Source organism: Lynx rufus, unplaced genomic scaffold (assembly GCF_022079265.1).
Source record: "Lynx rufus isolate CCGP_SWC_20201006 ecotype Redwood Valley unplaced genomic scaffold, mLynRuf1.p SCAF_16, whole genome shotgun sequence".
NCBI lineage: Eukaryota > Metazoa > Chordata > Mammalia > Carnivora > Felidae > Lynx > Lynx rufus.
The window spans coordinates 35,647,104-35,662,650 of record NW_025814830.1 but is presented as its reverse complement, the minus strand read 5'-3'; positions in this window follow the sequence as shown (position 1 = coordinate 35,662,650).

Below are 15,547 nucleotides of genomic sequence, written 5' to 3'. Positions count from 1 at the left end.
TTTATATATATTATATATATTATATATATATATATAAAACCCCTCCAGTAACCCTATGTTTGTTCTCCATATTTAAGTCTCTTACGTTTTGTCCCCCTCCCTGCTTTTATGTTAGTATTGCTTCCCTTCCCTATGTTCATCTGTTTTGTCTCTTAAAGTCCTCCTATGAGTGAAATCGTATGATATTTGTCTTTCTCTGACTGACTCATTTCGCTTAGCATAATACCCTCTAGTTCCATCCACGTAGTTGCAAATAGCAAGATTTTATTCTTTTTGACTACCAAGTAATACTCCATTACTTGGGGTGTGTGTGTGTATACACGTATATACACACACACACACACACACATATATATATATATATATATACACACATGTATATATATTCCACATCTTCTTTTTCCATTCATCCACTGATGGACATTTGGGCTCTTTTCTTAGTTTGGCTATTGTTGATAGTGCTGCTATAAACATGGGGTGCATGTGCCCCTTTGAAACAACATACCTGTATCCCTTGGATAAATACCTAGTGTGCAATTGCTGGGTTGTAGGGTAGTTCTATTTTTAATTTTTTAAGGAACCTCCATACCGTTTTCCAGAGTGGCTGCACCAGTTTGCATTCCCACCAGCAGTGCAAAAGAGATCCTCTTTCTCCACATCTTCGCCAACATCTGTTGTTGCCTGAATTGTTAATGTTAGTCATTCTGGCAGGTGTGAGGTGGTGTCTCATTGTGGTTTTGATTTGTATTTCCTGGGTGATGAGTGATCTTGAGAACTTTTTCATGTGACTGTCGGCCATCTGACTGTCTCCTTTGGAGGAGTGTCTATTCATGTCTTTTGCCCATTTCTTCCCTGGATTTTTTGTTTTTTGGGTGTTGAGTTTGATAAGTTCTTTATAGATTCTGGATACTAACCCTTTATCTGATATGTCATTTGCAAATATCTTCTCCCATTCTGTTGGTTGCCTTTTAGTTTTGCTGGTTGTTTCCTTTGCTGTACGGAAGCTTTTTATTTTGATGGGGTCCCAATAGTTCATGTTTGCTTTTGTTTCCCTTGCCTCCAAAGACATGTTGTGTAAGAAGTTGCTGCGGCCGAGGTCAGAGAGGTTGTTGCCTGCTTTTTCTTCTAGGATTTTGATGGATTCTTCTCTGACATTTAGGTCTTTCATCCGTTTTGGGTTTATTTTCGTGTACTCACCTTAACTGTTATTAAAGTGATGTGATTACCATTCATATTGCTCTTCTTTAGTAAGAAAATAAATGGCAGAATTGAAGGAGTTGTTACTCATCAGAAACCTCTTTTTCATTAATAGAATTACCTTGTAATGATAGCTTTTTGGTTCATTTCAAATCAACTTATGACTCTGTGTATGTTCTCTTGTTAGTTTCCTCAAATTTGTCTCACATTTCTCTCAGTAGGAAGATGACATGTGTAGATGTAGTAACTGGCAATGTTCTCAGTGCCATCCAAGGAGAAACACTGCAGTATATGGGGAAATAGAGTGAATTGTCTGTGCTATGACCAAGACAAATTCAGATTGAATTCTCACCTCCTGGGCAGACCCCCGTGAACCTCAGGGGAAGTGAGAGGAGATGTCATTAAAGACTGCCTCTGAGCCTGTCTACATATTTCACTGTGGTGGTATTCCCACCCATATATCTATATATATATCTAGATATATAGATATATAGATATATATAACTAAAACTTTATTTTTTTCTTGTTCTGATGTGTTGGGGTTTGAGATTTTTTACTAAAGCCTATGTAATTTTTGTAGGACTTCCTTGTGTTACATACCATTTCCCTAAATCCTATAATAGACATGAGAAACAAAATATTTTCCACATAATTAGGAAGATACATTTAATTTGATATGTGGTTGGGTCACATATTTTATTTACGGTGACTGGCAGCATCAAGGCTTTGAGCATCATAAAAATGCAAATAGAATGAGAAATGCTTAGGGATGTGTGGCACGCATATAGGGACAACTAGCCTTGAAAATAACACTTTTTACCATCTAAAAAACACCATTGCTTATCCATGTGAGTGTTCACGGGTAATTACTAATCAATCAGTTCCATTTCACATTTATTAACTAAGTTGATTGCCTATGAAAGGGACCATTTTAAAACCATACAGAGATATTCTATAACTTAAGAAATAGAAGTTGGTATGAGGGAAATAGAAAATAATAATAGGGAAATATTTGTTCCCCAACTTTATTGAGAAATAATTAACATATAAGTTTAAAGCATATAATATGTTGATTTGATACATATTATGTATTACAAATGGCTACTGTCATAGAAATAAGAGAATTTTCTGCATAATTTCTGAAACTGAATGCAACATATAATAAATGTGATAAGTATCTACGCTATTATGGGTAAATAATTGGTCCTTATTGTTGAAACGCTCAAAAATTTGGTTCAATAATTATTAAATGAATTATTCTTTAAACATAGCTGGCATCTTGTGAATTAAGCCTATTCTGCTATTTAGTCTTTGTATTATTAATAATATTACTTATTATCATTATCTTAATCATCATTGTTATCATCGTCATCATTCTCGGTACACAGTAACAGAATATACCACTGTTGTTTTGAGTACTAAATTAGGTATACTTGGAGATTCTGATTATGACAGTTAAATGCAAAAAGTTTCTAGAGCATGATCTATCTTGATCTATCTTGGAAAGTTGTTCACTGTGACAATACAATGGTTAATGCTATTGGCTATCAAACAAGTAGTAACATGCAAATTAAAACAGTTTAAGTTGATGAGAAAAGAAAGTATAACATATGTAATTTAATTGGTCTATTAGGAATCTGGACTTCCTAATGTTCATAGCCCTACCAACTTCTCTCCAAATGTTAGGTACTAGAGCAAGATGGGAACTTGAAATAAACAGTCTAGAAAAGTAATATTTAGAGTTTTGAAGATGACCATTCAGGTTGTATGATTTCTGCACCATGCTCTTACTTCTTTCAAGATTTTTGGACAAGGGAAGAATCACACGGTCTCTTGGCAACAGAGTGAAAATACCCATAGATTTAAGCGGCATGCTCTGGATCCCATCTAATTTGAGGGGCAATATCTCTTGTGCACTTGTTTTTTCCTGTTCTTACTGACCTCTAATTTTTAGTTCGTGGCTGATGTAATTAATGTTTTGACTCTGGCTATGGTTATTCCATGCTGAATTACCCTCCCTTTGTCTCCTGCTTAGCTATGGAAACCTATCACCTATCACCTACCCCTACCACCTTTGCTCTGTATTCTACTAGTTCCTGGAGCCCTCATCTGTCTAGGCTTTGCTGGCTCCAAATGCAACATCCACACCAAAGGAGAATGCAGGGAGCCTGCAGACTTTGTATACTTGGCTTCTCTGAACTTCAGCTAAATCATCTACAAAATGGTTATAATATGTTTTTCCTTCTAGAGTAGAGGAAAATGTTAAATAATAGTTAATAATAACATCTGAAAGCACTCTTTGCTGAACTGTTACATAGTTAAAAATCATTAAATATATTTATAATTTTAATGAAAACAATATAATGCCAAAGAAGATGAAGAGGGGTCCCTGTTATTTATAGTTTAATATTTTAAAAAGAAACACATGCAGATGAGAATGGACTTTGTGAGATCTGAATTCACCTTACCTGTTTCATTCTGTGTGCCCTTTGGTCTTGTGTTTCCTCTCTTGGTGTGTCTCAGTATCCTTTAACATTGACTCTGGTAAATTATCTCTGAAGTACTGATACCTATTTTAGTTAAAGAAAGTTCAGGACAGGGGGATTTTTCTGCCTTGCAAAATTTCAACATCATCTTAATTGTTTGGTAAAACAATAGCAACAGCAATAGAACAGTAACATAAAGTCTCTCATTAAAACAAAACAAAACAGGGGCGCCTGGGTGGCGCAGTCGGTTAAGCGTCCGACTTCAGCCAGGTCACGATCTCGCGGTCCGTGAGTTCGAGCCCCGCGTCAGGCTCTGGGCTGATGGCTCGGAGCCTGGAGCCTGTTTCCCATTCTGTGTCTCCCTCTCTCTCTGCCCCTCCCCCGTTCATGCTCTGTCTCTGTCTGTCCCAAAAATAAATAAAAACGTTGAAAAAAAAATTTTTAAACAAAACAAAACAAAACAAAACACTTGTACAGGATATAATCAAGGTTCAAGATATTATACTATTCAGCCTTAGGTCTCCAGTTCATGTTTATGGTTCCATCTGACCTAGAAGTTCTATCAATCAGGGAGTACCTGATTCTGTATTCAAACTTCTAGTTCCTCACAAAATATGACATTCCAAAGACTAGAAGTGGAAACTATCCACACAAATATTTATGAGACACAGAACTAAGTGTCATAGTCCTGTCACTAGCATGATGTTAAGATTTATATTACTTATTTCTTCTCCTTGTGCTCTGATCTTCACATCTATGTTGAACCTAGAACCAGGAAATCCTAATAAATTTGTTTTACACATTTATTACATTACAAATCCTAATAAATGTGTTTTATGAGAAATATATTGTGAACTCCAATTCAAATGATAAGATTTTTCTACTCTGATAACTAACAGACTGTGATGTACAACAGTGAATTTAGTATTGAATTCTGGCTAATTAGAACTAACAGCTGACTAAATAGGTATCAATTGTTGTATCTTCTATTGGCTAGAATTTCCACTAAGACGTTACATCTCTGAATAAATAAATCTGTAAGTTCCTTGCTAACTAGGAGATGCTCAATAATGTGCTGGGCTTGGTGAGGATAAACAGATTTATACAATAGATTGGATACCTCTAGGAGCATTCAGTAAAGCTGCCTAGTTAAGAATATTATCTCTGAATCTCAGCCTCATCTCTTGTTCTGTGACCTTGAACTAGGTATTTAACTTCTAAAACTTAATTCTTCCATTTGTGAAATTGGAAATTATGTTAGTAGAATCTAATGAAATATTGTATCGTATGTTTAGTACAGCAATTTGAGTCACACATGATCACTCATAATGCATGCTAGTTATTAACATTATAGTTACTAATAATCTTCTGGCTTGAAATTATATATTTGTTTACAAATTGAGATGTTCTTACTCACACCATCGGTTTTATTTGATTTTCTTTTTTTTTCAACGTTTATTTATTTTTGGGACAGAGAGAGAGACAGAGCATGAACGGGGGAGGGCCAGAGAGAGAGGGAGACACAGAATGGGAAACAGGCTCCAGGCTCTGAGCCATCAGCCCAGAGCCCGACGCGGGGCTCGAACTCACGGACCGCGAGATCGTGACCTGGCTGAAGTCGGACGCTTAACCGACTGCGCCACCCAGGCGCCCCTTATTTGATTTTCAAAGTGGTTCTCTGAGGGTGACTTTGTTATGCTGATGAATTCACAAAAAATAAAGACCATCATGATCATTAATGTAGGCAATGGCAAGATAAACACGGGACCCCAAGTCTAAGATCATTTTTCTATTACATATCACATCAATTTTAAAAATATTGGGAGTATATGCTTCTCCACCACTTACATTTCTTAAGATCATCAAAATGAGTTATAATTTGTCTACAGCTGTCCTGCAAAAGCCTTCTTTGGCCTTTGTTCATCAGTACCTATTCTACTTAGTATTTTTTTAAATACTAAGATTAGCGAAGAATCAGCAGTATCTTTACAAAGCATCGAATGAGGGGACAGAACAATGAGGTTCTAGAGACTGCCGAAGACACTGCACTGAGATGCTGGGGAGTAGCAAAGGTTGAAGGATGAGCAGTGGTATAAGTAATGGATTGCTAAATTATAACAGGGAAATCTGCTCTCTCAGATTATAAAACCTCAGGGCAAAAGAAGGTTATGGAAGAAGAATTAGAATAAACCATGAAAATTCTTGCATACAGATTTATAAATTACTGAATTTTCTAGGTCATTGTTTCTAAAAATGGATTCCTTTGCTATCACTTGATGTGTGTGTGTGTGTGTGTGTGTGTGTGTGTGTGTGTGTGTGTGTAAATATAGCAAGGGAAGTAAGATTCTGTTGTCAAATAAGTTAAAAAATTTTGTGTAAAACACAGTAAGCTAAGTGGCATTATTGAGAATTTAATATATCCCCCCTGCATTGTGAATTTCAAAGGAGAGGACATTTTGTTGCAGGAAGTGATTCTAAAATATTTTATTCAGGAACATAATTTGTGGAGATGCTACTATTGCTCAGAATATAATTTGAGGAACTGTACTCCGGTGGTCAAGGAATGATTATAGCATTTGCAATGAAATGCTTATGTGTATTAGTCAAGTGTGGACGTAGTGGACAGAAATGGAAGATGATATAAGCCACCTTTCTACAGTCACTGTTTGCTTGTGATCTTGTTGGAACAGAGATTCCTGTTATGCCTATAACAAACTCAAACATGTCAGAGTTAAAACTGGAAGTAGCATATATGAGAGCATCAGTGTTCTGATTCTGCAAGGGCTTGATCTGCTTTGAGGAACTTGTCACAGTATTTGTGCAAACTGGCTACCCAGGACAAGTAGAAACCTTGTTTCTTTCCCCAAATTCACTGTCTTTTATGTTCTTACAAAGTCATGGTAATCTGGGAATAGTAATCGGGAACACTATGAGTGTAGATAATAACTATTTTCATGTAACTCCGTGTTTAGCTTTCAACAAAAAGAGCAAGTATGAAAAGATAAGAAGAGAAAGAAAAGATCTCTCAAGTCTCAGCTTCATAAAAATAAGCATATCACATATAGATTACAAACGTGCTAGAATGAGTGCTCAAGAATGCTAACTTAACAATGCCAAGTTCCTGTTTCAGTGATTCAGGATAAAATCCCAAATTCCTACTCATGACCCATGAATCCTTTACTCACCTTTCCTGTGTCTGCTTGGATAGTCCTCTCTTGCCATTCCCAACTGATCCTGGATCATGATTTCAAGCTATTTTTCATTATACTTTACTTTCATCGGCTTCCTATTCAATCAGACTGGTCTTATCTGTCCACATTTTCTAGTCAGCCTGAACTACTTAGAAGTGCACTTCCCGATATACTAATATCCTCCTGTTACTCTTGCTTAGCAAACTTCTGTTCATGTGTCATGAGCATCCCAGGATGGAAATAATTTCTATGACTGTGTCATATGCTTCCATGATTTACTCTCCTATAATGCAATTGACTCTTAACTGTAAGCAGGGATACGTTGTGAGCACATTTAGAGAGCAGACTTTTTTGTTTTAGAATCTCTTGTATTTTGCTTATATCTACAAATATGGAACCTTGGGAAATATTTACAGAACTAATTAATCATTATCTGTTTATATGGCAGAGAGATATGGCCAACCAGTATTCCTATAATGTATCCAATTTTTTTCTATTTTCCCATGTATGTAAATACATAATTTTCCTGAGAAAATTATAATATCTTATTTTTTTTCATGAGTAACATTTCCTGTTATAAATATGAGGTAGAAGAAGTGATTCTGCAGACTTTAACCCAATAATGTTAAAATGCCCACTAGGGAAATACTTTTGAAATCTAAGTAATGCATGAATATTTTCACTACAGATCAGTTCTTTTCTAATTTCCTGATTTTTAATCAAACCAAGTGAATTTTGATAATAGAGATGTGAAATTCGTTTTAAGCTAGGGTATGAACTAAATAAATAAAGACATGAATAAGAGAAAATGCATAAAGTTTGGGATGTGAAGCAGGAATCAGGGTGGCTATGCAGAAATTCCATCCAGATTACATTCTCTCCTTTGCATCATATTCAGAAAGTCCATAAATCACTCTAAATGCTGACAATAATGCTGTTTCTGGCCAGTGTAAATGGCAGTCATTAAATAACTGTGTCATTCAGCAATGTGTTCTAACATGTATTTTTTATTATAATTATGAATAGGTCCCATACCATCAAATTAAGCAGTCAGTAAATCCCTAAGAATGCTAGATGGAAAATTAGATTTACAATTATGGCCCCAACAGTGAACAGTATTTTTCAAAGTTAAGTAAAAATTGCTTGAGGTTGAGAAATGCTTTCTCAGCAGGTAAAATTAGAGTTTGGTGATAAAAATACAATCTGTTTTATACATCTATCTACACTAAAAGTGTAAAATTTATATAGATATATAATATTGCTGAAATAGAGACAGGCTTTACTTTACAAACAAGTAATAGGCACATAATTTAAATTTGTCAATAAATATGGTATTATTTTATTAGTAACAACAAGCTTCATCCTCTTTGATTAAGGAAATAATTGAGAAAGCATATTTTATGCCAGACCTTGTGTCTGGTGATTTTAGATGTGTGATCTTCTTGAATACTTTTGAAAACCCAGAAATGTGGATCTAACATTAATTATTATAGGTGAAGAATATGGGATTTACAATGAACCAGGGAATTTGTCAAAACTCAAATAATAAATGGGGGATCCAAGCTGTCCTGGAATGATTTCCTATCCAGGTTTTCTACCCCAGCATCTCTTTCCTTGTAATTATGATTTATGCTTTACCTTCTACTCAGTCAAATGTTTTAATTATGGTAAAACTAAATGTTTTAGAGAACATTTAAAGAGAGATATTAATATGCCCACATTATTATTTCAGGTTGTAATAGCTTTTTTCAGGTTGTAATAGCTTTCCTATGGTCAATGAAATTACATTAGATAATGTATGTGCAATTACTTTTGAACTGATAAAATGCAATATAAACATTCAATACTTAACACATAGCCAGTATTTGTTGAGTACCTATTATATTCTAGACACTATTCAAAGCTCAAACCTGACTATACCTGATACTCCCTATCATGGAGCTCCAACTCTAGATTGGAGATTCAAGACAATGAACAGGTAAACAAATAAAGAGAGAAATGATTCATAGACTGATGAATGCTATGAACAAATTAAATTTTGGTAAAATAATAAAAGTGAACTGCAGGGACAAGCCTGGTGGGAAGCATGGTGTCTCTAGATTGAATGGTCATCAGTGATCAAATGATGGTCAGACATGGTGGGGTAGTCTTGGGGAAGAGCATTATGTACAGAAATACACACATGTGCACACACTTGCACACAAATACACAAATGCCCACATAATATGAACAGCATGAGGACTCAAGTAGCAAGAATAACCTTAGGATGTCCAAAGCACAGAAAGAAACAAAGGCTGGTGTGGCTACATCCTGGTGAAAGAGGAGGATGAAGGTACAGGGAGAAGGAGTCAGCAAGAGCTAGAGATAGGATGGGCTTTTTAGGATAAAAGCTTTGCATGCAAAGTAGTACCTTCCAATTATTTCTATCTCCACAGAGAAGGACAGGTTGTTTGTCTGTTTTATTTTGTAACGTCTGATTCAATTTGGCTGATAATCTTGTAAAATCCAATAAAAATTAAAATGGGACTAGTACTGGTGAAAAAATATTATAAAATGCGCTAAATACTTACTCATATTTATCTTACTGTGGACTAGTAATAAAATGTTCACAGAACAGAGCCGGTTTGGCAACAGCAATGTATTTAGCTCTGATTGAGAAAAGGTTTGAAGTAGAATGGTAAGATAATTTGATATAAATATAATAGTGTGTGTGTGTGTGTGTGTGTGTGTGTGTGTGTTTATAAAATCACCACTGAACCTTACAGCCTAAAGTTCAACATCAGTTCATGGACAGAATTTAGGACTTTTTTGCCCAGAACTCAGAAAGAGGTTGTTCACATTAAAATTTGCTTGAGTTTTGTATGTGAGTAATAAGAAACAAAACAAAACATAATAGTAAGATTAGAAAAAAGAGCATCCCTACAACACTCCAGAGCTAACTTTTTATAATCATTATAGGACCTAAACAGCGACTCCTCAACTTATAAATTACTGTGATTAAAATCTACTCACAATGAATCTCTGATGATAAGATTTGGGTCCAAAGCCTCCCCTGTTCTTGTCCCCCAAACTGAAGAAGAGATTCAAGGAAAAGATTGATTTCTAAGTCTTTGGCCTCAGTCCTGGTGGATTCATTTTGCTGGATATAGCTCTACTACAACTTCAGAAGCCCTGTTAGGTGAGTTAATGTTATTCTAGCATTTTACAGAGAAGCAATCTAAAGTTCAAAAATGTTAAGCCATGTGTCCAAGAGCTTACATATCATTGCCAAGCTGAGATTTGGGAAATTTATGATAATGTATACATCTTAATTCCCCTGTAAAACAGGAAACTCCTTAAAAGCAGTGAGGACTAGAACAAATAGAACACAGAAAACATTCTTTAGGCCACTGTTTTAAAAGACTTTTCCACCATAGTATTTCCACATAAGTATTGGGTGTTCTCTTGCACTGGATCTACTGATTTCTACATTTCTTCCCCCCTGCCCAAGCTTTACTGATATGTAATCGATATGTAGCATCGTGTTAGTTTAAGGTTTACAAAGTGAGGATTTGACCCATGTATATATTGTGAAATGATTACCACAATAAGGTTAGTTAACACATCCATCACCTCCTGTAATTATCTGTGTGTGTGTGTGTGTGTGTGTGTGTGTTTGTGTGTGCTTGTGTGTATGCTTGTGTGTGTGTTGAGAGCATGTAAGACCTACTGCCTTAGCAACTTTCAAGTACATAACAGTATTGTTAACTATAGTCACCACGTGGTACATTACGTCTTGAGAACTTTTGAAACATTTAGCTGGAAGTATGTGCACTTTGACCACCTTCTCCCCTTCTCCCCACCTGCCAGCCCCTCGTTTTTTTTGTTTTTAAATATATGAAATTTATTGTCAAATTGGTTTCCATACAACACCCAGTGCTCATCCCAAAAGATGCCCTCTTCAATACACATCACCCACCTTCCCCTCCCTCCCACCCCCCATCAGCCCTCAGTTTGTTCTCATTTTTTGAAGAGTCTCTTATGCTTTGCCTGACAGCCCCTTGTAAACACCCTTCTACTCTCTATTTCTGTGAACTTGGCTCTTGTAGATTTCACACATAAGTGAGATCAGACAGTGTTGTTCTTTCTCTGTCTGACCCATTTCACTTAGCATATGTCCTCAATGCCCGTCCATGTTGTCACAAATGGCAGGATTTCCTGCTTTTTATGGGTGAATAATATTCCTACATTGCTAATTCCTAAGGTTCACCCCCCACCCCACCAAATGGTCTGATGCAGCTAAGAATAGAGCCCACTATTAATTTAAAATTCAACATTACAGACCTGATTTTAAGATTGAGGAATTCATCACTTACTCAGTTTTACAAAGAACAACATTAAAATTTTTTGCACTGAGGGGCATCTGGGTGGCTCAGTCAGTTGAGCGTCTGACTTCGGCTCAGGTCATGATCTCAGGATTTGTGAGTTCAAGCCCTGCCTCGGGCTCTGTGTTGACAGTTCAGAGCCTGGAGCCTGCTTCAGATTCTGTGTCTCCCTCTCTCTCTGCCCCTCCCCTGCTCTCACTCTCTCTCTCAAAAATAAATAAACGTTAAAAAAAAAATTTTTGCATTGAGAATGATTTTATTCATTATTATGAAAAACTCCACCACACACACACTCTGAACTACAAAGTACTTTTTTTTGGCCATTCCTCCTCCTCCACGCACCCTTTCTATTACTCAGACAATGAGGAAAATGATTGGGAAGTTGTAAATTCAAGCACAAATGTCATACATTATCAATAATTGTCAAATGTATTTTATGTATGATCATAACTTTTTATAAGATCAGTTTAGAAAAAAGAAGAAAAAGAAAAGAGTGACAATACAACACATTTATTTTGTGTAATATAAGAAATAAAATTATCAATGATGGCACAATTTATGAAGTATTTAAAAATATTTGTAATACAACTTTATACAAAATGAATGTTTGTGTTCTCAATCTTCCAGTTCTGGATTATTTTCCTCATTTCTTTTATTTTTTTCTATGTATTTATTTTTCCTAATGACATGTTTGTTTTTATATAAAAAACTGTTGGCTCTCATTTCATTGCTCAAAAAAAGAACATGCTATTTAGAATTCAGCTTATAAAAAAATTATTCAGCTTACTAAAAGAGGAGCTTGTATTGAATTGGATGACAAGAAACTATCCATGGTCATCCCTGTATATATTATGCTTTTTCCATTTCAAAAATGTAAAATAGGGACGCCTGGATGGCATAGTTGGTTGAGAATCCCGCTCTTGATTTTGGCTCAGGTCGTGTTCCCAGGGTCACGGGATCAAGCCTCATATTGGGCTCCATGCTGAGCGTGGAGTCTGCGTAAGATATTCTCTTTTTCCCTCTCTGTCCCTCCCCACCTTGTGCACATGTATGCACATGTGCACAGTCTTTTTCTAAAAATGATAAAATTTTAAAGTGTAAAATATATTTTTATGGTGGAATGGGGAAAATTTAAATATTGCATAATGTAATTATTTCATGTATCATTTTTTATGCTAAAATTAAACTTAGGACATAGGCGTCTTGACTTCTACTCAGTCATAATACACTTCTTTTCACTCTTTTGTATTTTCACACATAATACTTCATTTTAAACATGCTAGAAACTAATTTTCCATGTAATCATCACAAATCTTGATGTTTCTCATCTTTATAGGAGCTCCATACCAATGTTCAATCTTGGAAGCCTATAATTCCTGCCTTTTTAAAAAAGAGTTAAAATGTCACAATCAAGAAAACAACATGAAGTAGTACACACATTAAAAAGAAAGCCAGTTTTTATTTAAAACTGTCCCTGAAGTCCAAAGAAGTGAAGTACGCCTAAGTTCTCCCACCTGGGAAGGGGCAGAATAGAGAATAGAGGGTTTTGTTTTATTTTGTTTTGTTTTTTGTTTGTTTGCTTGCTTGCTTTGGTTTTGCTAGTTATTTCTAATCCAGCTCTGTCGTGGTGCTTACTTGCTACTTAAAAAAGAACGACTAACTTCTCCACATTTATATTTTTACTTTCTATTACCTGAATTCATATAATTATTTTATGCTGCCAGCATACTGTAAGTAATATACCAGGCATATTTCAGTCAGATTTCTCAAAGAATCAAGTCATTTTCCAAGTGACATTAAAAACTGCTTAACTTTAAGAATAAATCTGGAAAAAAAGACACTTAAATTATGGATTATCCTTGAAATCCTCATATTTGATAGACCTAATTTTGCTTTTTACATCAAGTGCTAGAACTATTGGCATCTTAATAAAAGCTGATTTTGTAAATGAAATGCTTTAAAGACATTAGGAAAGATTCATTGATTAAAAAAATGTGTGCCATGTTTCGCTTGCATGGGGTTTCCTCCTTGGAACAATGGCATAAATTACAAGGAAATGCAGACAAATTATGAGGACACTCAATGTGGCTAATAGAATCATTAACTTGGGTAATAAGGAAGACAAATGGTACATGGCATGTTATAGTCACATACCCGTGCTCTAAACCAAGGGTCCAGTCAATTAAAATCTCTTTTTGTTAAATGATGCTAATCCATATTTCATGATAAAAGTAAATAAGACAAGCAGATTTTTAAAACTATAAAATTATTTACAAAATTGTTCTTATCAAAAATGGCGGGGCACCTGGGTGGCGCAGTCGGTTAAGCGTCCGACTTCAGCCAGGTCACGATCTCGCGGTCCGTGAGTTCGAGCCCCGCGTCGGGCTCTGGGCTGATGGCTCAGAGCCTGGAGCCTGTTTCCGATTCTGTGTCTCCCTCTCTCTCTGCCCCTCCCCCGTTCATGCTCTGTCTCTCTCTGTCCCAAAAATAAATAAATGTTGAAAAAAAAATTAAAAAAAAAATGGCTTGTATATTTGTCTGTAAATCTTTTATTTTATATTGGGAATTCAAGCCTCTCCCAAAAATTTATTCCATGCTCAAGCAGGACTACAACCTGTTTTTCAATTAGGAACTCTTCTCCATGAAGCCCCAATGTATATCAACGAGTGGTTCTACCTGCTGCCTTAGAAGGTTTGTCTCTAAATACATACTTTAGATTTTTTTGTTGTTGTTTTATTTTATTTTTATTGTTGTTTTCTTTTTGTTAAATGTTTATTAGATTTAAGGGACACATTGAAAATCCATTTTTATTTTGTGTTTTGGAAATTTTGCTATGCTCTAGGAATATGATTCCTAATCTCACAGAAATCCTAGTTTTGGTATCTCAAAGATAGAATTCTCAGAGGTACACAATACTAAAACGCAGACTTTGTGAATCTAAGCTTTTTCTGAAATAAAATTTTAGGGGCACCTGGGTGGTTCAGTTGGTTAAGTGTCCAACTCTGATTTTGGCTCAGGTCATGATCTCATGTTTTCATAAGTTCAAGCCCCACATCAGGCTCTGTGCTGACCTCGTGGAGCCTGCTTGGGATTTTCTCTCTTCCTCTCTCTCTGCCCCTCCCTCACTTTCTCTCTCTCTCTCTCTCTCTCTCTCTCTCTCTCTCTCTCAAAATAAATAAATAAATAAATAAATAAATAAACATTAACTAATTTTGAAATAAAATTTTTATCTAAGAAAATAAAAGCAGATAATGAAAATAGCACAATAGTTGTTACTAGATTGGTTAAGAATGAGAGCTTTGTTTAAATTTTGGCTCATTCTCTTAATACCATTAAATTGAACTGCAACTTTGGAAGTTACATAAATTACTATTTCATTTTCTTTAAAGTAAAATTGATAATATCAGAGATGAGAGATATATTTTAGGAAATTTAATTTCCCACCCTCATGAAATGGGAGTCCCGGATATTTGTTGAGTGAGCAATACCACCGCTACTAAATGTGCTGATCGCTGTAAATCCTTTTAGCTCGGTACTTAACACATGGTACCTCCTCAGTAATTGTTGGTATTACTGGCACTACCAGCAAGTGTATCAGCAGGAGAAGTACTAGAAGTATGGCTACTATTAGTGATATTAATACTATAATATTGTATGCTGGCAATGAAATGAGTGCTGAATGAATGAATATATGAATCAATAAGTAGATTAGGATTTGAATCCTTTTCAGAAAGGAATAATATATATGATAATGGAGAAGCAAAAATGTTATATAAATTCTCATTTCAAAGGATTTGGATCATACAACCTACGGCAACTTAGATGATCACCTGGTTCAATTCCCTCATGTATGGAGAAAAATACCGAGTCTAAGAGAGACCTAATATTCTGTCCAAAGTCACATAGCTTGTGGGAGAATCGAGCTCCCTTGGATTTAATGATGTGACAGCCTAAATATCCATATGCATACCAAGATATATAATGTATTTCTCTCATAATTGTAGAAGTAGTTAATAATATAAATTATATATATATATCATTTAATTTATACACACACACGCATACACATGCATATATACATACATGACATGGGATTCCATATAAAATCCTCTAAATGTGTAATAGTCATGGAAAGAGAGATTAATATATATCAGTCCAAATTTGTAAAGTTTGCTTTTAAAGATAGCAATAGTACTATTTATGAAACCTTACACATTGAGAAAAAAATGAACAAAATATAGGAAAATAATCACTTTTACCATCATACTAACACTGTCCCTCTCCCAGAAAGCATGCCTTTTCCTTCGGA